The 24,571-nt window shown below is 46.8% G+C and overlaps 1 protein-coding gene across 5 annotated transcripts in view; it reads right to left on the reverse strand.

The window, feature by feature from the left end:
* The window catches only part of FZR1 (fizzy and cell division cycle 20 related 1), a 41,536-nt gene extending 17,311 nt beyond the window's left edge, over positions 1 to 24,225 (reverse strand). For 2 of the 5 annotated variants that reach the window (XM_021081978.1, XM_021081964.1), the window contains exon 1: positions 6,747 to 6,946. The gene's annotated coding sequence lies outside the window, so the exon portion shown is untranslated. Of the gene's footprint in view, positions 1 to 6,746; positions 6,987 to 24,135 lie in introns of those variants that run through there. The other 3 variants (XM_021081965.1, XM_021081969.1, XM_021081963.1) reach the window with 3 other exon arrangements.

The following is a 24,571-nucleotide window of genomic DNA, read 5'->3' on the forward strand; positions in this document are numbered from 1 at the left end:
TGAGAGAGGAGGGGGCTATTTGTCTTATTCCAAGCCAGTCTCTGAGGGGTTGGGGGAGAAGTCCCAAGTAAGAGAGACCCGACCAGAAAAGGGAGGTCACCCAATCTTCCACTCCCATCAGAGTCTCTGGTTTTGCCCCTTCTGCCTGGGCTCAGGCAGGCCAACCCTGGAGGCTCCCTCTCTCCCACTACCGTCAACCAGTCCCAGCAGGGTGGATGGGGAAAGGTGGGCTGTGGAGAGGAACAGAGCTGGCTTTGAGTCCTGGCTCCAACCTTTGCTGGCCGTGTAGCTTTGGGCAAGCAACTTCTGACGGTAAGGGGACACACTGTATCTACTTGTGGTGAAACTAGGTCCAACTTCCTTGAGGCAGCTGGTAAAGCGCCTGACCCAAGGGAGATGCTAGGAAGTGGCAGCTGGTCTCATGGGCTCAGTGACAGGCAAACGACAATTCCCAGACATCCCTGCTTCCTATTCCTCCACTGCACAGTAATGTGGGCTATGTGGCATGGGAGGTGCTTTGGTAACCACAGCTGCAAGCCGGGTGACCAGGAAGGGCCCCATCTCCTCCTCGGCTGCCCTTGCAGGGGAAAAGGACTGGTCTCCCCTTGGAGGAGGGAGGACTGTGCTGAGAACCTTGGAGGAGCAGGGCTGTGGTGGTGGGGTTAGCCGAGGTCTTAAAGACGTTGATTCTGGACTACAGCCTGGGCTCCCAGTCTTGCGACAGCTAAGGCACATAAGGGGACCTCTGAAGGGAATGGTCTTATCCTATGGAGGGAACACAATGAGCTGGAGGCCCCTTACCTCTAAAGACAGCCAAGGACATGGCCAGGGATGGCCAGAGTCAGGAAGGGCTGCGCCCAGCACACAGAGGGAGACAGCTTGCCTTCCCAAGTGGCTGCTGGAAGTCACCAGGAGAGGGAGGCCTGCTGGCGGGGTCTGGAGAGCATCTTTCTCTCATTCATCCATTCAGCTGCTTCCTGCCCCACTGTATGCAAGCAGGGGCAGGAGCTGTAAAGCAGGGGGCAGGGATTCCAATGCCCCTAGGGCTCACAGCCTAGAGCTGAGGAGAGCCCCACCATCGTCTTTCTTTCCATGACATCCCCTAGAGCACACTGCTGGCAGTAGGGCAGAACCCATCCCGGGCAAGGCTGATGTTCTAAACCTCAGGAACGATGCCTGAAGCGCAGTTTCACAGCACCGCCCCCCTCCCCGCCCAGCACACAGAATACCCACTCCCATTTGACTTGGAGAAAAGGGGAAACATTCAGACTGTAAGGGTGTCTGGGTCTGCAGTGGCCCAAAGGATGCAAACCCCATGCAAAAGAAGAGCTTGGGTGCCACATCAAATGACTCTTAATCACCTACATGATCACAACTGTGATTTACATCAGAGGCCTGAGTTTCAAGGCTGGATGCCCCATCAGGATGCCAGAGCCCTTACACATCTCTGCTTCTGCTTGCACACCTGCCAAGACAGGGAGCTCATCCCCTCACAGGCATACTTGAGTGTCAAAAGTATTTGCTCAGTCTGTCTCACTGTGATTCCCACCCATGGGTATAAGGTAGGGGTGGCAGAAGGACAAGTCTAATATAGTTAGGGCAAGTCCCCTAACCCCTGGCACTGCTGATACTCAGGCCCGGTCATTCACTCTCTACAGGGGGCTTTCTAGGGCACTGTGAGCAGCATCCTTGGCCCCTGTTCACTTAAAGCCCTACCCTCAACTCAGTCTTGATAACAAATGTCACTGGATGTTGTCTCCAGTGGAGACCCTCTGGTTTAGGGAAATCCTTAGGGGGAATACTTGCTTCCACCCCATCCCCCCACTTGAAAGACTAGTGCTGACTTCTCAACCACTCAGCCCTTCTGTAAGTGCAGACAGACCCCATCATCTGCCCCTCCTCCTGCTCTCACCATTCTTCCAGCCCTCCTCCCAGTGGCCTCTCCTCTCTGTGGGACACAGTGCAAACAGTCTGACCCTTCCTGCAGTGGCTGTCATGCCTGGTAGGAATAAGACCCTCCCTGGGGGCCACAATGTAGTGGTTCCTCAGCCCATTCTGATCTGGAGAAGAGCACTGGGGGAGTCTAGAAGGAACGGTCTGGGGAGGCTGGGGTGTAAAGAGCACACTGGGGGCAGAAAGAGGGAAAGGTGGCAAGGCCAGAAAGGTGGAAGTCTTCTGGGCTGTGCCCTGGGGTGGTTGGTGGCAGGGAGGTGGGGAAGAGACAGGGTGGAGAGGCTTGATGAGATGTGCATTTGTGGGCTGGTGTTGGTACAGTGTGGAGACTGTGCAGAGTGGCAGGAAGCAGGGGGACCTGGGAGATGGTGTCCACTTGACCAGGTGAGGAAGTAGATGGGTCCTGAGAAGAAGGAGGGATGGAGAGGAGAGGGGGTGAGGCTGGGAAAGGAAGGGATGGGGAATGGGCATACCTGAGGAAAGAGCAACCTTTTCTGAACACCCAGGAGAGGACTGACTGGCCACGTGGGCCTAGAGTCAAGAGCCAGCAGATGAGGACAGGAAGCTAAGGGTGAGCGGCAGGCCACCAAGGAGTGTGTGCAGAGGCATCTGAGTCCAGATTAAACAGCAGGGCAACTCCATAAGACACTGAATCTAACTGTTCCTAGCAGCTCTATCTGCAATAGGCAGAAGGTGCCAACAGCCCCAGGGCCTGCCAATTGGTGAACGGACAAAAACAGCGTAGCCCATCCATACAACAGAATATTATCCAGCCAGAAAAAAAGGGATGACACATGTTACAATATGAATGAAACTTAAAGACTCAATGCTCAGTGAGAAAAAAACCACATGGTGTATGATACCATTTATATGAATCACTCAGACCAGGAAGATACACAGGAACAGAGACTGGGTTAGTAGCTGCCAGGGGCTGGGAAGGGAATGGGGTGTGACTGCTAATGGGGATGGAGTTCCTTCTGGGAAGCAGGGGGATGGAAATGCTCTGGAACTAGATAGACCTGGTAGACGTACAGCCTTGTGAATCTACAGAAAGCCATCAAATTGTATAATTTAAATGAGTGAACTGTAGAGTTCCCTTGTGGCACAGTGAGTTAAGAATCTGGCATTATCATAGTTCCTGTAGTGGCTCAGTGGTTAATGAATCCGACGAGGAACCATGAGGTTGCAGGTTTGATCCCTGGCCTTGCTCAGTGGGTTAAGGATCTGGCATTGCCATGAGTTGTGGTGTAGGTTGCAGAAGCGGCTCGGATCTCACGTTGCTGTGACTCTGGAGTAGGCCAGTGGCTACAGCTCCAATTAGACCCCTAGCCTGGGAACCTCCATATGCCGTGGGAGCGGCCAAAGAAATGGCAAAAAGCCAAAAAAAAAAAAAAAAAAAAAAAAAAAAAAAAAGAATCTGGCATTATCATTGCAGTGGCTCAGAGCACTGCTGTGGCAAATATTGCATCTCTGACCCCGTAATTTACACATGCTTTGTGTACAGCCATAAATAAATAGATAAATAAGAAAAGAAAAATAAAAAGGAATTCCTGTTGCGGCTCAGCGGGTTAAGAACCGGACTAGTATCCATGAGGATGCGTGTTCGATCCCTGGCCTTGTTCAAGGGTTAAAGAATCCCACGTTGTTGCAAGCTGAGGTGTACGTTACATATGCGGCTTGGATCTGGTGTTGCTGTGCCTGTGGCATAGGCTGGCAGCTGCAGCTTCAATTCGACCCCTAGCCTGGGAATTGTAAGGTATAACAATTACATCTGAATAAAGCTGGTACCAACAAAAGTAAATAAGATACTAAAAAGAAGGGCCAGTGAAAGAGACTGAAGGACACAGGAAAAGGCACAGGAAGCCAGGAGAGTGGGTTCCACCTTCTACATCTTTACGGCATACATGTGAGAATGACTAAATGAAGCAAGGCTGGGGAGGATGCACAGTGTGTTCTCTTGTTCCGTTCATGCCTGATGACCCTGAGGCAGGCGTTAAGTAGTCACCTGCCAAGGACACAGACATAGCAGTTGGGCCACCAATACCCTGTTGAGACTGTAAGTGCCACACTTTGGTTGCTTCAGTCATGTGCCTGTCCCTAGGCTTCAAATGCCCCTGCCTACAATGGGAAGGCTCTACAGTGGCTGAAACCTGAGAGAGGCTAGTGAGGGGTGGGCAGGGCCATGACCAGTGGAGCTGACAAGGAGGAAGCCACTGGGACCTGTGATGGAGCAGAAGCCAGACCACAGGGAGCTCTCAGGGCAGAAGATGGGTAGCCACATATTCCTTTTCCAGCTCCGCAGGACACCAGTTCCCTGCGCCAATCCTCAGCACCTACTCAAGCCAGTATTCTCCAGCTCCAGCCTTACAAGGCACCTGCACTCAAAGGCCTCATGGTCTGGAGTCTAGTCCAAGGTCTCTTCCCCTAGGCACTGTGGACATTCTGGGCCAGATCATTCTCTATGAGGGACCACCTAGGTACTGAAGGTCACTGAGGGTTGTAGAGCAGCATCCCAGGCCCCCACCCACTCGATATAAGCCCCCCCCCATCATGACAACCACAGTTGTCTCCAGACATCACCAGTGTCCCTAGTCGAGAACTTTTGCTCTAGAAGAGAAGAATTACAACTGCTGCGAGTTGGCTGGTTTCTTAAAGACCAAGTCCCTTGATCCTGATGCTAGCCAGGAGTCCCCAGTACCAGCCCTTCAGAGTAAATATAATGACTTTGGACCCTCATCCCTCTCAGTGTCACTGAGCAAAAGGTCCCTACAACCAACCCCCACTCTGGGCGTCCCCAAACCCTCAAGTCCCCGGTATACAAAACCTGCCGGGGCCAGAGGCCCCAATAAATATCAACAGCAGGAGACTTCTTGCTGTAACACAGGACCTAGTGGGAAAATCGACACCAACTCATTTCTGAAGACTCATCAGCCTCCAGAGTCCTCCATGCCCAGCCCTAGACAGACACCACCAGCCAGGGCACAGATTCTGAGATCTTTCTGGGAAACAGTCACAGTGGCAAACTGGCCAGCATAGTCATGTGAATCCCTGCCCCCACCACTTCAAAGCAACTGTTCTTTGAGTCAAGAGCTGTCCAAGCACCAGAGGCCCGGTTTTTGGAGGCAGAGAGCCTGCATCCTTAACTCTCTAGGAGAAATGCAACCTCACCTGCTATGCAAAGCACCACCGGGCAGCCAGCACACCTGCCTCCACTCTCAGATTCAGAAGCAACAAGCAGCCTAACTTGCATGGCCAAAACAGAAGGGGCCCTCAACATCAAAGACCATGACGGCCCATGAGACATTCTGCCAATAAATGGGCTAGGATGTGTTCTAGGGGACAACGTGCACCACTCTGGGGGCTGTCCCCCGCCCCCAGGATCCCTTCAGCTTCCAGAGTGCAAATCCCGCCCCCACCTCCAGGAGGGACCATCCAACTTTCTTCATTTCAAAGACCTTCCCACCTGTCCCTGTTCTGGGGAGTAGGAACTGGCAGGGAACGGCTGCATGAGATCTGGGTGGATGTTTTTTCTTTAGGTAAACTGTCCTCCTTCAACGTATGGTAAGAAGTGGTGTTGGGCAGAGGGTGGGGTGTAGCTTCACCAGCAAGAGGCACAAGGTCATCACTCAGTGGACCAGGGTTGGGAGGAGGTCGGGGGGTGGCAATTGAGTTCCCAGTCTGAGAGGCACGTTGAATTAAGGCATAATTCTTGGGGGAAGAAAACAGGGAAAACAACATGGGTTTAGGCTGGACACCTGCACAATAGTAGAACTCGGGTTTTGGGTTGAGGGCAGGTCTAGAAAGTGCAGGGCCAATGGGAGGTGGGAGTAAGTTTTTAGTAAGGTAAAATAGTTGTGATGGGGTGAATGTGGCACACTTGAGGGGTCCGGGTGGCCAGGCTTGTGCCTGGAGGAAAACCCAGAATGAATGGTCCCGGATTGAATGGTGGTTGGGCATTGCTAGGCTGTCTCTGGGGCCAGAGCCAAAATGGGAGAGCTCGATTCTGCGTTTATCAAAGCTGGAATGGGTCAAGCTTTGAGGATAGAGGAGCAGAAACTAAAGAGGCTGGGCGCATAGGAGCACTTATGTATTCAAAACTCGTCGCCTAAGTGTTTCTGTGTGTCAGGAGCAGAAAGGGGCGCAGTGAGTACAATGGGGAGCCCAGACAGGCAGGATCTCCACAACTCACCCTAGCTGTTCCAAGGTCCATAGACTGAGATTGTATTTTATCCGGGCGGGGAAAGGGGGCGGGGGCCCGTTAGAGCCAGGGTGAGTCGTGACAGCTCTGGGGGGGAATCTCAATTTGAGCAGGGCCCGAGCTGGGATGGTCTGAACTTGGGAGACCCGGGTTTGACAGGCCAAAAATGAATAGCACAAATTAGGGCGTGGGCCTGCTGTTCTAGGTGTCGGAGCCGGGAGACCCCGCGGTCTAAGGAATCAGAACTCGACTTGCTACTTATACAAAATAACACGGACGCTGACCGCGCGGGGAGGCCAAAGGCTGCAGGTGGCTCCGGTTGGGGAGGTCACGTAGGGTCTGGTCTGGGGAGAGGCTCAGAGAGGGAGTAAGACGAGCGGTGGGATGCTGAGGTCACCTGGGCCTAGGTCGGCTTGGGGGCGGCGCTCCAGGGTCCGGCCGGCTCCTGGAGCGGTCCGAGCTCGGGGGTGGCAGGCCAGGCCGCGGGCTCCCTTTCGGGGGCCGCAGGAAGGCCCGTGCCGCTGCCAGGCCTGGCCCGGCTCGGGGGTCGGGGCTCTGGTTCAGGGGGCGGGTCCCTAGCCCTCGGTCGCCTCACCTGGCTCGCCGCTTCCGTCGCCCACTGACTCTAGCGGCCCCGCCTCTCCTGGCGCCGTGCAGCGCTCGCCTCCGCTGCACGCAGTTCCGCCGCGTCCAGCCGCGGACGCCGCTGACGGGAGCCAGAGCTCCGCGCTCCTTAATATGGCGTCGATCGCTGGTCCTCGGCCTCCGCCACCCTCCTCCGCCGCGCGCGCTCCCGCGACCGGCCCCGCCCCCGCGCCGGCGCGCTGCGTGGGCCGCCCCGCCCCCGCGCGTCCAGGCCTCGCGCCCGCGCGCGGCCCCGTCCCGCCCACCTGGCGCGACTGCGCCTGCGCGCCCCGGGCATCTCGGGAGGACATGACGTAGCTCGCGATTCGAATCAATACAGGAAGCTCGGCGCCAGGGGTTGCTCCGGACAACGGAGCCGGAACAGGCTTCGATTCCCCGCGAAGGCGGCTAGGTGGGAATCTGGAAAGTGGCTCGGCTCTGTTTAGGGCGTGGTTCTTAGTAGGGGACAGTCGCAGAAACAGGTATCCCTGGTCGGACCCACATCGCAGTGACCGCAGTCACACCCTGCGTAATAAGCACAGGTGGGACCGGTAACAGACCGCAAACCCCACTGCTCGCTGAGAGGCATTCATTCATTCAACAAACGCTAACTGAGCTCCTTTGAGTGCTCCTCTAGACCCTCCACGCAGGGAACAAAACAGATAACCTGCTCAAAAAATGGGCAAAGGATGCAGACACATCTCCAAAGAAAATGGTGAATAAGCTCAGGAAAAAATTGCTCACAATCTTAAGTCCATGGAGCCGTGCAAATCAAAAACAGAGATACCATTTAAGCCTACTGGGATGGCTGTGGTTTGAAACATGAACACCCTACTACCTCTACCCAGGAAACCAGCAAGTTTGGCAAAGACGTGTAGCAACTGGAACCCTCATACATTGCTGGTGGGATAAATGGCGCAGCCGCTGTGGGAAACAATCTGGTCAGTTTCCATAAAGCTATTATTATTTTGCTTTTTAGGGCCACACCTGCAGCATATGGAAGTTCCCAGCCTAGGGATCGAATCAGAGTTACTGCTACAAGGGTACCCCACAGCCCCAGCAACACAGGATGTGAGCTTTGGGACCTACACCACAGCTCAGGGCAATGCCAGATCCATAACCCACTGGATGAGACCAGGGATCGAACTCACATCCTCATGTAAACGAACACTCTGAGAACACTCTGAGCCACAACAGGAACTCCATAAATTTGTGCGTAGAATTACCAAATGACCCAGCAATTCCACTCCTAGAATTGGAGATCTGTATCAAGATAACAAACATAAACCTCATTTAAAACTGGGTGAGGAAGCCAGAATGGGGAGTTCTCAAGCCCTACCTACCAACTCTTAAGTCAATTACAGTCAACAAGAAGAGACATACCTTTGCATCTCTTAGCAGGAAGAAAGTTACTACTTTACTTGGGGTGGGAGGGAGAATTTCTCTTTGCCTGGCAACAGCCAAACCAATGAGAGACCACCGACACTCAACCAATGAAAAACCACCACAGTTTTGAGCCCTCAGTTTCCTCCAAAGGACTCTTTGTTTAATAACAGCCCCTCCTAACTCCCCTTTTTTTTCTGTAAAAGAACCATCTGCTCCCTTGTTCTCTGGACCTGTCTGTGACTCAGACTATGTTGTCCCAAATTGTAATTCCTTGTTTCTGAATAAATGCATTTTTGCTGATAAAATAACAGGCTGTTTGATTGTCTTAGGTCTACTTATGTGTCCACATAAAAAATTTTGGAGTTCGTGTTGTGGCTCAGTGGGTTAAGACCCCAACATAGTGTCCATGAGGATGCAGGTTCAATCTCTGGCCTTGCTTGGTGGGTTAAGGATCTGGCATTGCCCCAAGCTACAGCATAAGTCACAGATGCAGCTCCGATCCAGCATTGCCATGGCTTAGGCCTCAAATGCAGCTCCCATTCAACCCCTAGCCCAGGAACTTCCATATGCTGCAGGTGCGGCCCTAAAAAAAGAGACCAAAAAAAAACCCCCAGTATTATACACGAATGTTATTAGCAGCCTTATTCATAATAGCTAAAATAGCCCCAAAGTGCAAACGACCCAAATGTCCACCTACAGATGAATGGATAAACAAAATGTATATGCATATATACATAAAAATGCATGTTGACTGGCAGTAAAAAGGAATGAAGTGCTGGTAAAGGCCACATAGTGTGTGATTGGGATTCCGTTGATATGAAATGTCCACAACAGGCAAATCCATAGAGTCAGAAAATAGATTAGTGGTTGCCAGGGGCTGGGGGAAGGAAGAACTGGTAGGGACTTTCTTATCAGGGTGATGGAATGCTCTAAAATTGATGTGATGATGATTGTACAACCTTGATACTCAAATTCCCTGAATTATGTAAATTATATCTCAATGAAAAAAATTCTGTTTAGAGCTGAATTATGGAGAATAACAAAAGGAAAGTAGAGAGTGAGGGGTTACAGCCTCAAATACAGAGATGAGGGAGACTCTCACTGCAAAGATGACATTTCAGGTGTTCCTGCTGTGGTGCACTGGGTTAAGAATCTGACTGCAGGGAGTTCCTGTCATGACGCAGCAGAAACGAATCTGACTAGGAATTGCGCATTAGATCCCTGGTCTTGCTCAGTGGGTTAAGGCTCTGGCGTTGCCATGAGCTGTGGTGTACATCACAGATGTGGCTTGGATCTGGCATTGCTGTGGCTGTGGTGTAGGCTGGCACCTAATCGGGTATAGGCTGTGGTGTAGGCTGTAGCTAATCGGGTCTATAGCTCCGATTAGACCCCTAGCCTGGGAACCTCCATATGTTGTGGGTGCAGCCCTAAAAAGACAAAAGACAAAAAAAAGTAATAATAATCTGACTGCAATAGCTCTGGTCACTACGGAGGCACAGGTTTAATCCCAGGCTGGGCTCAGCTAGTCAAAGGATCTGATGTTGCCACAGCTGTAGCTCGGATTCAATCCCAGGCCTGGGAACTTCCATATGATATGGGTGCAGGCATTAGAAAAAAAAAAGTACAAAGAGGAGTTCCCTGGTGGCAAGGATCTGGAGTTGTCAATGCTGTGGCCAAGATTCGATCCCTGCCTAGGAACTTCCACATGCCAGAAGTGTAGCCAAAAAAAGCACAAATAAACCAGTGTAATTAATTTTAATAATGCGATATGTCAAAAATACTTAGTTTCACGAGTTCCCGTCGTGGTGCAGAGGAAATGAATCAGACTAGGAACCATGAGATTGTGGGTTCGATCCCTGGCCTTGCTCAGTGGGTTAAGGATCCGGCATTGCCATGAGCTGTGGTGTAGGTCACAGATGTGGCTCAGATCTGGCGTGGCTGTGGCTGTGGCATAGGCCAGCAGCTGTAGCTCCGATTAGACCCCTAGCCTGGGAACCTCCATATGCTGCAGGTGTGGCCCTAAAAAAGAAACAAAAAACAACTTAATTTCAACATGTAATCAAAACCAACACTTATCAGTGGGACATTTTATGTTCCTTTTATCCGAGTAAGGCTTCAAATCCAGTGGGTATTGTGCACGCCCATTTCAGTTTTGAGTGATAATTTTCATTGGAAATCCTTGATCTCTATATCTTACAAAATGCACGGTGGAAAAAGTAGAGTCACATAGCCCTGGTGTTCCAAGCATGCGATAAAGGCTTCTGTTAACTGATTCGAGTATCATATTTTTCTATTTCCATTTTAATTACTTAAAATGTTTGAAATCGAAATTTTGTTCTATAGTTGCCCTGGACACATTGAAACTGATCTGCAGTCATATCTGGCTAGTACCTACCATATTGAATAGAATAGATAAAGAATATGTCTACTGCAGAAAATTCTATTGAACATAGAAGGTCCAGAGAGCAGTGCTGGGCACAGAGAAAGAGTTCAATAAATGTCAAACGAAGAATTTTTTTTTTATATCTGCTCCTCCAGACGAGGTCTGATTTATCTCCTTCCTCAAGCCCAGTACCAGATTCAATAAACATGAATCTAATAGTCACTGCTCCTCGGCCCAAACCAAGAACACTAACATTCCAGCTAAAATGTCACACGTAGACATTTCTCAGAAAATGAAATATAGAACTACCATATGATCTAGAACTCTATCTGCAAAAACTGCAAAACTGCAATTCAAAAAGATACATGCACTCCAAGATTTACAGCAGCACTATTCACAATAGCCAAGACAGGAAACAACCTAAATATCCATCAGCAGATGAATGGATTAAGAAGATGTGGTGCATACACACAGTGGAATACTACTCAGCCATAAAAAAGAATTAAATAGGAGTTCCTTTTGTGGCTCAGTGGGTTAAGAATCCAACATAGTGTCCATGAGGATGCAGGTTCAATCCCTGGCCTTGCTTGGTGGGTTAAGGATCTGGCGTTGCCCCAAGCTGCAGCATAGGTCACAGATGCAGCTCGGATCCAGTGTTGTCATAGCTTAGGCCTCAGATGCAGCTCTGATTCGACCCTTAGCCCAGAACTTCCGTATGCCGCAGGTACGGCCATGGGAAAAAAAAAAAAAAAAAAAAAGAGGATTCAAAGAACTCCATGCTCCTGGACTGGAAGAATTAATATCATCAAAATGGTCATATTGGAGTTCCCATCATGGTGCAAAGGAAACGAATCCGACTAGGAACCATGAGGTTTCAGATTCAATCCCTGGCCTCGCTCAGTGGGTTAAGGATCAAGCATTGCCGTGAGCTGTGGTATAGGTCAAAGATGTGGCTAGGATCTGGCGTTGCTGTGGCTATGGTGTAGGCTGGCAGCTACAGCTCTGATTAGACCCCTAGCCTGGGAACCTCCACCTGCTGTGGGTGAGGCCTAAAAACCAAAAAAAAAAAAAAAAAAAAAAAAGTTATACTACCTAAAGCAATGTAGAGTCAATGCAATCCCTATCAAATTATTCGTGACATTTTTCACAGAACTAGAACAAACAATCCAAAATTCACATGGACTATAAAAGACCCAGAATTGCCAAAGCAGTCCTGAGGAAAAAAAACCAAGCAGGAGGCATAACTCTCCCAGACTTCAGACAATATTACAAAGCTACAGAAATCAAGACAGGGTGGTACTGATATAAAAACAGACATAGACACCAGTATGTCTGTATGGAATATAATAGAGAACCCAGAAATAAATCCCAGACACCTATGGTCAATGAACCTTTGACAATGGAGGCAAGAATATAAAATGGGGAAAAGACAGTCTCTTCAGTAAGTGGTGCTGGGAAAACTGGACAGTTGCATGTAAATCAATGAAACTGGAACACACTCTCACACCACGCACAAAAATAAACTCAAAATGGCTTAAAGACTTAAACATAAGACAGGACACCATAAAACTTCTCTGACATCAACTGTACAAATGTTTTCTTAGGTTAGTCTCCCAAGGCAATAGAAATAAAAACAAAAATAAACTAATGGGACCTATTCAAACTTAAAAGCTTTTGCACGGCAAAGGAAACTGTAAAAAAAAAAAAAAAAGACAGCCTATGGAATGGGAGAAAATAGTTTCAAACAATGCAACTGACAAGGGCCTAGTCTCCAAAATATACAAACAACTCATATAACTCAGCAGCAAAAAAAAACAAACAACCCAACTGAAAAATGGGCAGAGGACCTGAATAGACATTTCTCCTAAGAAGACATATGGATGGCCAACAGGCACATGAAAACATACTCAACATCACTAATTATCAGAGAAATCCAAATCAAAACCATGATGAGGTACCACCTCATACCAGTCAGAATGACCATCATTAGTAAGTCTACACATAACAAAGGCTGGAGAGGGTGTGGAGAAAAGGGAACCCTCCTACACTGCTGGTAGAAACGTAAATTGGTACAACCACTATGGAAAACAGTATGGAGATATGTCAGAAAACAAAATTTAGAACTACCATATGATCCAGCAATTCCACTCTTGGGCACATGTCCAGACAAAAATTTCATTGAAAAAGATACATGCACTCCTATGTTCACTGCACCACTATTCACAATAGCCAGGACATGGAAAAAAACCTAAATGTCCAGCAACAGATGAATGGATTAAGATGTGGTACATCTTAATGTACACAATGGAATACTACTCAGCCATAAAAGATAACAAAATAATGCCATTTGCAGCAACATGGATGTAAGTAGAGATTCTCATACTAAGTGAATTAAGCCAGAAAGAGAAAGACAAATACCATATGATATCACCTACATATGGAATCTAAAATACGGCACAAATTAATTTATCTACAGAGCAGAAACAGACTCACAAACATGAAGAACAGACTTGGGTTGCCGAGGGGTAGGAGGGAGTGGGATGGACTGGAAGTTTGAGGTTAGTACATTTAGAATGGATAAGCAGGAGTTCCTGTCGTGGCACAGCAGAAATGAATCTGACTAGGAACTATGAGGTTGCAGGTTCGATCCCTGGCGTAGGCCAGCAGCTGTGGCTCTGATTAGACCCCTACCCTGGGAACCTCCATATGCCGAGTGTGTGGCCCTAAAGAAAAAAAAAAAAAAAAGCAAACAACAACAACAAAAAGAGTGCATAGAATGGATAAGCAATAAGGTCCTGCTGTATAGCACAGAGAATTATATTCAGTCTCTTGGGATAGACCATGATGGAAGGCATATGGAGGTTCCCAGGCTAGGGGTCAAATCAGAGCTACAGCTGCTGGCCTACAAAGCCATAGCAACACCAGATCTGAGCCATGTCTGCAACCTATACCAGGGCTCACAGCAATGCCAGATCCTTAACCCACTGAGCGAGGCCAGGGATCAAACCTCCATCCTCATGGATACCAGTTGTGTTCATTACCATAAGCCACGATGGGAACATCCCTGGTGCCATTATGAGGAGAAGGAAATTCAGATAAGACATAGGGAGACAAAACAGAGGCTGGAGCAATGTGTCCATAAGCCAAAGGGACGCCAAAGATTGCTGGCCACGCATGAAGCTGGAAGAGGCAGAAATGACCCTCCCTTACCTACCCACATCCTTGAATTTGGACTTCTGGTCTCCACAGCCTTGCTCAAGAGTAGAGGTACCTTGTCTATCCAGAAAAAATTCTGATAAGATACATGCACCCCAAGGTTCATAGCAGCACTATTCGCAAGAGCCAAGACATGGAAACAAGTTAAATGTCCATCAACAGATGAATGGATAAGAAAGATGTGGTACATATATACAATGGAATACTACTCAGCCATAAAAATAATGAAATAATGCCATTTGCAGCAACATGGATGCAATTAGAGATTATCATGTTAAGCAAAATATATTAGAAAGACAAATAGTGTATGATATCACTTACATATGAAAATCCAAAATATGATCCAAATGAGTTTATTTACAAAACAGAAACAGAGACAGGATTAAGATAGAGAAAGACAGTCCCTTCCACAAGAGGTGCTGGGAAAACTGGACAGCTACATGTAAAAGAATGAAATTAGAACACTCTCTAACACCATACAAAAAATATACTTGAAATTGAGTAAAGATCTAAATATAAGTCTGGGTACTACAGGAGTTCCTGTTATGGCTCGGCAGGTTAAGAACCTGACCAGTACCTATGAGAATGTGCATTTGATCCCTGGCCTTGCTCAGTGCGTTAAAGATCCAGCATTGCCTCAAGCTGCGGCATGGTTCGCAGATGTGGCTCGGAGCTGGTATTGCTGTGGCTGTGCGTAGGTTGGCAACTGCAGCTCTGATTAGAGCCTGGGAACTTCCATATGTTGTGGGTGTGGCCATTTAAAAAAAAAAAAAAGACTGCATACTATAAAACTCTTAGAGGAAAACATAGGCCGAACACTTTCTGGCACAAACCACAGCAATATCTTCTCAGATCTGCCTCCTAGAGTAATGACAATAAAAACAAAAATGAACAAATGGGACCTAATTAAACTTAAAAGTTTTTGCACAGCAAAGGAAACCCTAAACAAAACGAAAAGACAACCCACAGAATGGGAGAAAATATTTGCAAATTAAGCAACTGACAAGGGATTAATTTCCAAAATATATAAACACCTCCTGCAGCTCAAAACCAAAAAAACAAACAACCCCATCAAAAAACAGGCAGAAGGATTTCCTGTCCTGGCTCAGCAGTTAATGAACCCAACTAGCATCCATGAGGATGCTGGTTTGAGCCCTGGCCTCACTCAGTGGGTTAAGGATCCCATGTTGCTGTGAGCTCTGGTGTAGGTCTCAGACATGGCTCGGATCCCGAGTTGCGGTGGGCCAGTGGCTATAGCTCCGATTAGACTTGTAGCCTGGGAACCTCCATGTGCCGCAGGTACGGCCCTAAAAGCCAAAAAAAAAAAAAAAAAAAAAAAAAAAAGGCAGAAGATCTAAAAAGACAGTTCTCCAAAGAAGACATACAGACGGCAAAAAAAAAAAAAAAAAAAAAAAACACATGAAAAGATGTTCAACATCACTAATTATTGCAGAAATGCAAATCAAAACCACTATGAGGTACCACCTCACACTAGCCAGAATGGCCATCATCAAAAAGTCTATAAATAATAAATGCTAGAGAGGGTATGGAGAAAAGGGAACACTCTTACACTGTTGGTGGGAATATAAATTGGTGCAACCACTATTGAAAACAGTATGGCAGTTCCTCAAAGAACTCAAAATGGAATTACCGTATGATCCAGCAATCCCACTCCTGGGCATCTATCCAGAGAAAATGTACCCCAATGTTCACTGCAGCACGATATGCAATAGCCAAGATGTGGAAGCAACCTAAATGTCCATTGACAGAGGAGTGGATAAGGAAGAGGTGGTACATATACACAATGGAATATTACTCAGCCATTAAAAGGAATGAAATAATGGCATTTGCAGCAACATGGATGGACCTAGACATTATCACGCTAAGTGAAGTTAGCCAGACAGTGAGACACCAACATCAAATGCTATCAATTACATGTGGAATCAAAAAAAAAAAAGGGTACAATGAACTTCTTGGCAGAACAGAAACTGACTTTGAAAAACTTATGGTTACCAAAGGAGACAGGTTGGTGGGGGGATGGCCTGGGGGTTTGGGATGGAAATGTAAAATTGCGTTGTGATGATGGTTGTACAACTATAAATATAATAAAGTTCATTGAGTTAAACAGAAAAGAGAAACAGAATCATAGACATAAAAAACAAACTTATGGTTACCAAAGGGGAAATGGTTGGGGTGGGGCGGGGGAGGGATAAATTAGTAGTTTGGGATTATCAGACATACACTACTGTATATAAAATCAATAAACAACAAAGACCTACTGTATAGCACAGGGAACTATATTTAATATCTTGTAACAACTATAATGGAAAAGATTCTGTAAAGAGTATCTATATATACACACTTATGTAAAGTATGTATAACTGAAACACTTTGTTATACACCTGAAACTAACATGACATTGTAAATCAGCTGTACGTCAATTTAAAAAAAAAAAAGAGTAGAGGAGCCTGAGACTTGAAGGTGGGTGTGTCTGGGTTTAGCACCTACTCCTCTCCTGTTATCAGTACCCACAAGCCTGCAGGTTCCAGATTTCAAGTTCCTGCTCATAAATAGGCCCTGCTTTGGGGTGTGGCTGCCAATATCTGCTTCCTGCACCCCTGGACCTATCTCCACTCTCTCCCAGAGCATCCTTAGGGCCAATTAAACCTGGCATGCTGCCCCAAAGGCTTCCAGAGTCAACACAGCCCTCAGGAGTTCCCACCGTGGTGCGGTGGGTTAAAAATCCAACTGCAACTCGGGTCATTCTGGAGGTGCAGGCTGGATCCCCAGCCCAGCCCCAGTACCCTGTGTTAAATGATCCAGTGTTGCAGCAGCTGCAGCCCGGATTCAGTCCCTGGCCCAGGAACTTCTATATGCCACAGGTGTGGCCATTTGAAAACAACAACAACAAGAAAACAGAGTCAATACTGCCCTCAGCCCACAGGGAAGCTCTGCGTGTACATTAGCCTGCCACCAATGTGGTCTGGATGGTAGCATGGTGAGCCAGGCAGGTCTACTATAAAGCAAACAGGGGTTGATTGGGGTCAGCTTTGGAAAACTCAAGAAGACAGCAGAGGAGTTCCCTGGTGGCCTAGTGAGTAAAGGACCTGGTGTTGTAAATGCTGTGGCTTAGGTTGCTGCTGTGGTGTGGGTTTGATCCCTGGCCTGAGAATTTGTATATGCTGTGGGCACAGCCAAAAAAAAAAAAAAAAAAAAAGGGAAGGCAACAGAAAGTAACAATCATCAGGATGTCAGCTCCATGAGGCCAGAGACTGTTCATTCTCTACCCTCTGTCCCAGGATAGTGCCTGCCACACAGCAAATAATAAATATTTTGTAAATGAATGACTGTGTTTAAACCAGCAGCTGGCCTATCAAAGTGACTTCTCTACTGTGTGTGGCATGCTGATGTTTTTCATTAATTGCCCTCATGTTTCCAAGGAGAGATTACATGTAAAATCAATTGCTGCCTGGCTTCCCTTAAAAATGAGAATATTTGAAAAACAAAAACCAAACCCAGAGCCATGATGGGGTGGAGACGGGTGGCAGCCTGTGGGCCCCAGGTCCCATTATGCTTGATTCACCCAGTTATGCTTCCTGCCTGGCCCAGGAGGCAAGAGGTGGACGAGAACAGAACCTGGAGTGGCCTGGAGAATTCTGTCCCTTGATCAAGATGACCACCTTGTGAGGGCTACCAGCTCATTCTGAAAGGGCCACCACCCCAATCCTTAACAAATGGCAAAACAAGGAGTTCCCTGGTGGCTCAGTGGGTTAAGGACTGTCGCACGGGTTTGATCTCTGGCCTGGGAACTTCCACACGCCATGGGCATGGTAAAAAAAAAAAAATGGTAAAATAAAATATCACAGTAAAACATTTCAAGTAGCACAAGGAGGTTTAAGATTTAAAGTAAGTAGCTTGAGGACATTTTTCACAGAACTAGAACCAAACATTTTAAAGTTTGTTTGGAAGCACAAAAGACCCAGAATAGCCAAAGACATCCTGAAAAGGAAAAATGGAGCTGGAGGAATCAGGCTCCCTGACTTCAGACTACACTACAAAACTACAGTCATCAAAACCATATGGTACTCGCACAAAGACAGAAATATAGATCAGTGGTACAGGATAGAAAGCCCAGAATTAAACCCACGCACCTATAGCCAACTAATCTATGACAAAGGAGGCAAGAATATACAATGGAGAAAAGACAGCCCGTTCAATAAGTGGTGCTGGGAAAACTGGACAGCCACATGTTTAAGAATGAAATTAAAACACTCCCTAACACCATACACAAAAATAAACTCAACATGGATTAAAGACCTAGATATAAGACCAGACACTACAAAACTCTTAAAAGAAAACATAGGCCAAACACTCTCTGACATAAACGACAGCATCTTCTCAGATCCACCTCTTAGAGTAATGATGATAAAAACAAAAATAAACAAATGGGACTTAATTAAACTTAAAAGTTTCTGCACAGCAAAGGAAACCCTAAACAAAACAAAAAGACAACCCACAGAATTGGAGAAAATATTTGCAAATGAAATGACTGATGGAGTTCCCATCGTGGCACAGTGGTTAACAAATCTGACTAGGAACCATGAGGTTTCGGGTTTGGCCCCTGGCCTTGCTCAGTGGGTTGCGGATTCGGTGTTGCCGTGAGCTGTGGTGTAGGTTGCAGATGTGGCTCGGATCCCGAGTTGCTGTGGCTCTGGTGTAGGCCAGTGGCTACGGCTCCAACTGGACCCCTAGCCTGGGAATCTCCATATGCTGGGGGAGCAGCCCTAGAAAAGGCAAAAAAAAAAAAAAAAAAAAAAAAAAAAAAAGAAAGAAAGAAAGAAAGAACTGACAAGTAATTAATCTCCAAAATTTATATACACCTTCTGCAGCTCAATACCAAAAAAAACAAATCCCATCAAAAAATGGGCAGAAGATCTAAACAGACAGTTCTCCAAAGAAGATGTACAGATGGCCAAAAACCACATGAAAAGATGTTCAACATCACTAATTATTGCAGAAATGCAAATCAAAACCACTATGAGGTACCACCTCATACCAGCCAGAATAGCCATCATCAAAAAGTCTACAAACAATAAATTGTGGAGAGGGTGTGGAGAAAAGGGAACCCTATTACACTGTTGGTGGGAATGTAGATTGGTGCAACCACTGTGGAAAACAGTATGGAGATTCCTCAGAAAACTAAAAATAGAATTACCATTTGATCCAGCAATCCCACTCCCAGGCATTTATCCAGAAAAAACCATGACTCGCAAAGACACATGTACTCAGATGTTCATTGCAGCACTCTATACAATAGCCAAGACATGCAAACAACCTAAATGCCCATCAACAGAGGAGTGGATCAAGAAGAAGTGGTACACATACACAATGGAATATTACTCAGCCATTAAAAGGAATGGAATAATGGCATTTGCAGCAACATGGATGGACCTAGATATTATCATGCTAAGTGAAGTTAGCCAGACAGTGAGACACCAACATCAGATGCTATCACTTACATGTGGAATCTAAAAAAAGGATGCAATGAACTTCTTTGCAGAGCAGATACTGATTCACAGACTTTGAAAAACGTACGGTTTCCAAATGAGACAGGTTGGGGGTGGAGGGAAGTGCTGAGGGTTTGGGATGGAAATGCTGTAAAATTTGGTTGTGATGATTGTTGTACACCTATAAATGTAATAAAATTCAATGACTAATTAAAAAAAATAAAGAGGCTACCTTTTATCCCCCCGAAAAACAAAAGATTTAAAGTAAGTAGTTTGAGTAAATGGTTGGATATTTTCATAATTTTTTACCCATATGTTATTTACATATTTAATACATTTATGTAAATGAGATTACATTGATTCTGTGCCTTGCTTTCTCCCTTCCCCCTTTTTTTGTGTTTTTAGGGTCACAACTACAGCATATGGAAGTTCTCAGGCTAGAGGTCGAATCGGAGCTGCAGCTGCTGGCCTACAGCACAGCCACAACAACATGGGATCTGAGCTGCAGCTGTGACCTACACCACAGTTTATGGCAATGCCGGATACTTAACCCACTTGAGCAAGGCCTGGGATTGAATCTGCATCCTCATGAATACTAGTCAGATTTGTTACTACTGAGCCACAACGGGAACTCAGCTTTCTTCAATTTTTGTAGATTTTGTTAACATACAGATTCTCTATTTTTTCTTTTTTAGGGCCACACCTGTGGCATATGGAATTTCCCATACCAGGGGTCAAATGGGAGCAGCAGCTGCTGGCCTACACCACAGCCATAGCAATACCGGATTAGTGTAATCTATACCACAGCTTGCTTGCGGCAATGCCAGATCCTTAACCCACAGGGATCAAAGCCACAACCTCTTGGATATTAGTCAGGTTCTTAACCCTCTGAGCCACTATGGGAACTCCTGGATTCACTATTATTTAACCAGATCCCTATTGATGGAGAGTTCATTTACTCGTGTCTCAAATATTTATTGAGCACCTTCTATGTACCTGGCGTGCAATAGGTGCTGGGATCAACTTAGCGAAGTCTTGGAGCCAATGTGTATTGACTCACAAGAGACAATATTGGGTATTTTGTGACTGGACCCTGGTGGGAATATTCACACACAGGAATTGGCAACCACTGCAAATTGAGGCTTTAAATTTTTTTTTTTCCAAATTGCTAGTTAACCAGCACACTACTATATCATATCGTGGAGGACAAGGCAGACACAAGTCCCTGCTCTCATGGTGCTTATGTTCTAGTGGGGAATATAGGCAGTAAACAAAATCACTATAGTAAAATGTACAGTAAAATACAGATGCTGTGGAGAAAAATAAATCAGAGAACTGGGTAAAGGAATGCTGGGGATGAGGTAATTCAAGTGCTCAGGGGAGGCCTTGCGGAAGAGGTAACATTTGACCAAAGGAGCAAATATTTGCGCTTGAGTGAGGGAGTGAACAAAGGTATTTAGAGAGAAAAATGTTGCAAGCAGAGGGCATAGCCTGTACAAAGGCCCTGGGACAGGACCATGCCCTTGCCTGTTGGAGAACAGTGCGGAGGCCCATGTGGCTGAAGCAGGGTGAGCGAGGAGAAGAGAGGGAGGAGGGGAGGGCACGGAGGGGACAGAAGCAGGTTGTGGAGGACTTGGGATTTTATCTCCAGGGAGGTGGGTGCCCTAAGGGCTGTGGGCAGAGAAAGGGCGGTGGTGTGATCCGGGTGCTCACATGCGCCCTCTGGTGGCCGCCTCAGAGAGGACGGATGCGGGGCGAGAATTGGAGATGCGTGGATATCCAGGGTGTAAGGGACTATACTGGTCCAGGTGAGTGTTGACGGGGGCCGGTCCTGACCCGGGCGGGGGCAGAGGCGGGACTGTTAGTATTTTTTCCTTTTTTTTTTTTGCCATTTCAAATAATGTTGCAATGAGTGCTTCTTCCTCCCCACCCCCCCTTTTTAACACTAGTGTCAGAAAATTGGAATGGATTTTCAGACTCAAGGGTTCTGCATTTAGGAGTTCCTTGGTGGCTCAGGGGATTAATGATCTAGCCTTGTCACTGCTGTGGCTTGGGTGGCAGTTGTGGCAAGGGTTGGATCCCTGGCCTCAGAAATTCCTCATGCCACAGGCTTGGCCAAAACAACAACAACAAAATACTTTTCAAATGTTTAACTTTGAAATAGTTAAACACTGAAGTTCCCATCGTGGCTTAGCAGTTAAAGAACCCAACTAGCATCCATGAAGACTCAAGTTTGATCCCTGTCCTCGATCAGCGGGTTAAGGATCCGGCAATGCTGTGAGCTGTGGTGCAGGTCGCAGATGCAGCTCAGATCCCAAGTTGCTGTGGCTATAGCATAAGCCAGCAGCTACAGCTACAACTGGACCCCTAGCCTGGGACTCACATATGCTGCAGGTATGGCCTTAAAAGGACCAAAAAAAAAAAAAAAAAAAAAAGAAGAAGAAATATTTAAACATTGAGAATAGAGGTAGCCCTATTTTTCCCTGCCCCCTATTTTTCCCAGTTTTTCATGAGAACTTTCAAATGACCACTTTGCTATATTTGCTCTATTATGTATTTATCCATCCATTAGTATATATCTTTTTTTTTTTTTTTTGTCTTTTTGCCTTTTTTAGGGCCGTTTCCGCGGCATATGGAGATTCCCAGGCTAGGGGTCTAATCGGAGCCATAGCCACCAGCCTATGCCAGACCCACAGCAACGCGGGATCCGAGCCACATCTGCAACCTACACCACAGCTCACAGCAACGCCGGATCCTTAACCCACTGAGCAAGGCCAGGGATCGAACCTGCAACCTCATGGTTCCTAATTGGATTCGTTAACCACTGCGCCACGACGGGAACTCCAGTATATATCATTTTTTATGCATCTCAAAATGTTTCACCCTTCAGATCCATTAGATGGCTACCATCAAAACAAAATAAATAAGTTTGGGTAAGAATGTGGAGGAATTGGAATCCTTATATGTTGCCGGTGGGTGCATAAAACGGGGCAGCTGCTGTGGATGACAGTTCAGTGGTTCCTCAAAGAGTTAAATATTGAACTACCATAGGATCCAGCAGTTACACTCCCAAAGATCTGAAAATAGGGAATCAGACTGCTAAACCATTGTTCACAGCAGCATTATTTACAACAGCCAAAAGGTGGAAACAATCCAAATGTCCATTGACGGATGAAGAGATAAACAAAATGTGGTTCATTCATGCAGTAGGAAGGACATTTCAAAGGAAGGAAATTCTTTTTTTTTTTTTTTTTTTTTTTTTTTTGTCTTTTTGTTGTTGTTGTTGCTATTTCTTGGGCCGCTCCGGCGGCATATGGAGGTTCCCAGGCTAGGGGTTGAATTGGAGCTGTAGCCACCGGCCTACGCCAGAGCCACAGCAACGCAGGATCCGAGCCGCGTCTGCAACCTACACCACAGCTCACGGCAACGCCGGATCATTAACCCACTGAGCAAGGGCAGGGACCGAACCCGCAACCTCATGGTTCCTAGTCGGATTCGTTAACCACTGCGCCACGACGGGAACTCCAAAGGAAGGAAATTCTGACACATGCTACAATGTGGATGAACCCTGAGGACATAATGCTCAGTGAAATAAGCCAGACAATGGAAGTACAGATAATGTATGATTCCACTTTCTAAGGTTCCAAGAGTAGCCAAATTCATAGAGACAGAAAATATAATAGAGGTTACAAGCCCTGAGGCCACTGTGAATAATGCTTCGATGGTGGGTTAAGGATCTGGCGTTCCCATGAGCTGTGGTGTAGGTTGCAGACGCAGCTTGGATCTGGTGTTGCTGTGGCTGTGGTGTAGGCTGGTGGCTACAGCTCCGATTTGACCCCTAGCCTGGGAACTTCTATATGCCAAGGATGTGGCCCTGAAAAGACAAGGACAAAAAAAAGAAAGAAAAGTAATAATGCTGCTATGAGCATGGATGTACAACTATCTGTGTGAGTTCCTGCTTTTATGTCTCTTGGGTGTAACTAAGGGTAATTGCTGGATCACATGGTAGTTCTATGTTTTAACTTCTTGAGGAACCACAGTACTGTTTTGATATAATCGCTTACAAGCTCTCTTTTCTTCTTGTAGGCAACATCCTGATGACACCAGTGGTGGTTCAGACTCTTAATAGGAGCAGTAGAAATGACCGAAGTGCCTGGATGCCAACTCTAAGTCAGAGGTGGAGTTAACAGGACCTTGGATTGATAGGATGGGGAGGCTACTGGCTAATGGTTGGTCTCTCCTTCCTACATGTCAAAAAACTTGTATTATCCTTGGAGTTCCCTTCATGGCTCAGTGGTTAACAAGGCCGACTAGGATCCATGAGGATGTGGGTTCCATCCCTCAGTGGGTTAAGGATCCGGCGTTTCGGTGAGCTGTGGTGTAGGTCACAGACACGGCTCGGATCTGGTGTTGCTGTGGCTGGGGCATAGGCCAGCAGCTACAGTTCGGATTCCACCCCTAGCCTGGGATCTTCCATATGCCACGGGTGGGGCCCTAAAAAGCGAAAAAAAAAAAAAAAAAAAAAACCCCAAAACACACACACAAAACCCCTTGTATTATCCTTAAAAGAACTCTTTCTTTTAAATTCCATACCCATTCCAGCCACAAACTATTTGCTCCACCTTCAAAGTTAACTTAGAATCTGAGTTATTTCTGTTTTCTCGCTTCCACCGTTCCCCTCCTTGTCCGTTATCTACTCACCAGTCTGAATATCCTGTTAACAGTCAGGGCATGCCATTTCCCTGATTACGACACTCCAGTGGCTTCTCATTTTGTCAGAGTAAAGCCAAGTTCTTTAAAACTGCACACCCCATAACACGCACCGCGTTGACTTTTTTCTCTTTAGCCCAGCATGTGCTTTTACTTACTATTGTTTGTTTCCTTCAGACAATCAAATGAGGTTTATGAGGGCAAGGGCTTCAGCCCATCGTCCTCAGCGCCCATTTACAATTTATTAAATGATGAATGAATGAATGGGTCAAGTCCTTTATTAATCCTTCCCTTGGAGTTCCGGTCTTGGCACAGTGGAAACGAATCCGACTAGAAACCATGAGGTTGCGGGCACCCTGGCCTCGTTCGGTGGGTTAAGGATCCGGCATTGCCGTGAGTTGTGGTGTAGGTCGCAGACACTCGGCTCGGATCTGGTCTTGCTGTGGCTCTGGCGTAGGCCGGCAGCAACAGCTCGGATTAGACCCCTGGCCTGGGAACCTCCATATGCCGCGGGTGCGGCCCTCAAAAGACAGAAAAAAAAAATCCTTTCCAATCTCGCTTCCAGCCCAGGGAATCCATTAGTCACGCCCCTGA

Source organism: Sus scrofa, chromosome 2 (assembly GCF_000003025.6).
Source record: "Sus scrofa isolate TJ Tabasco breed Duroc chromosome 2, Sscrofa11.1, whole genome shotgun sequence".
NCBI lineage: Eukaryota > Metazoa > Chordata > Mammalia > Artiodactyla > Suidae > Sus > Sus scrofa.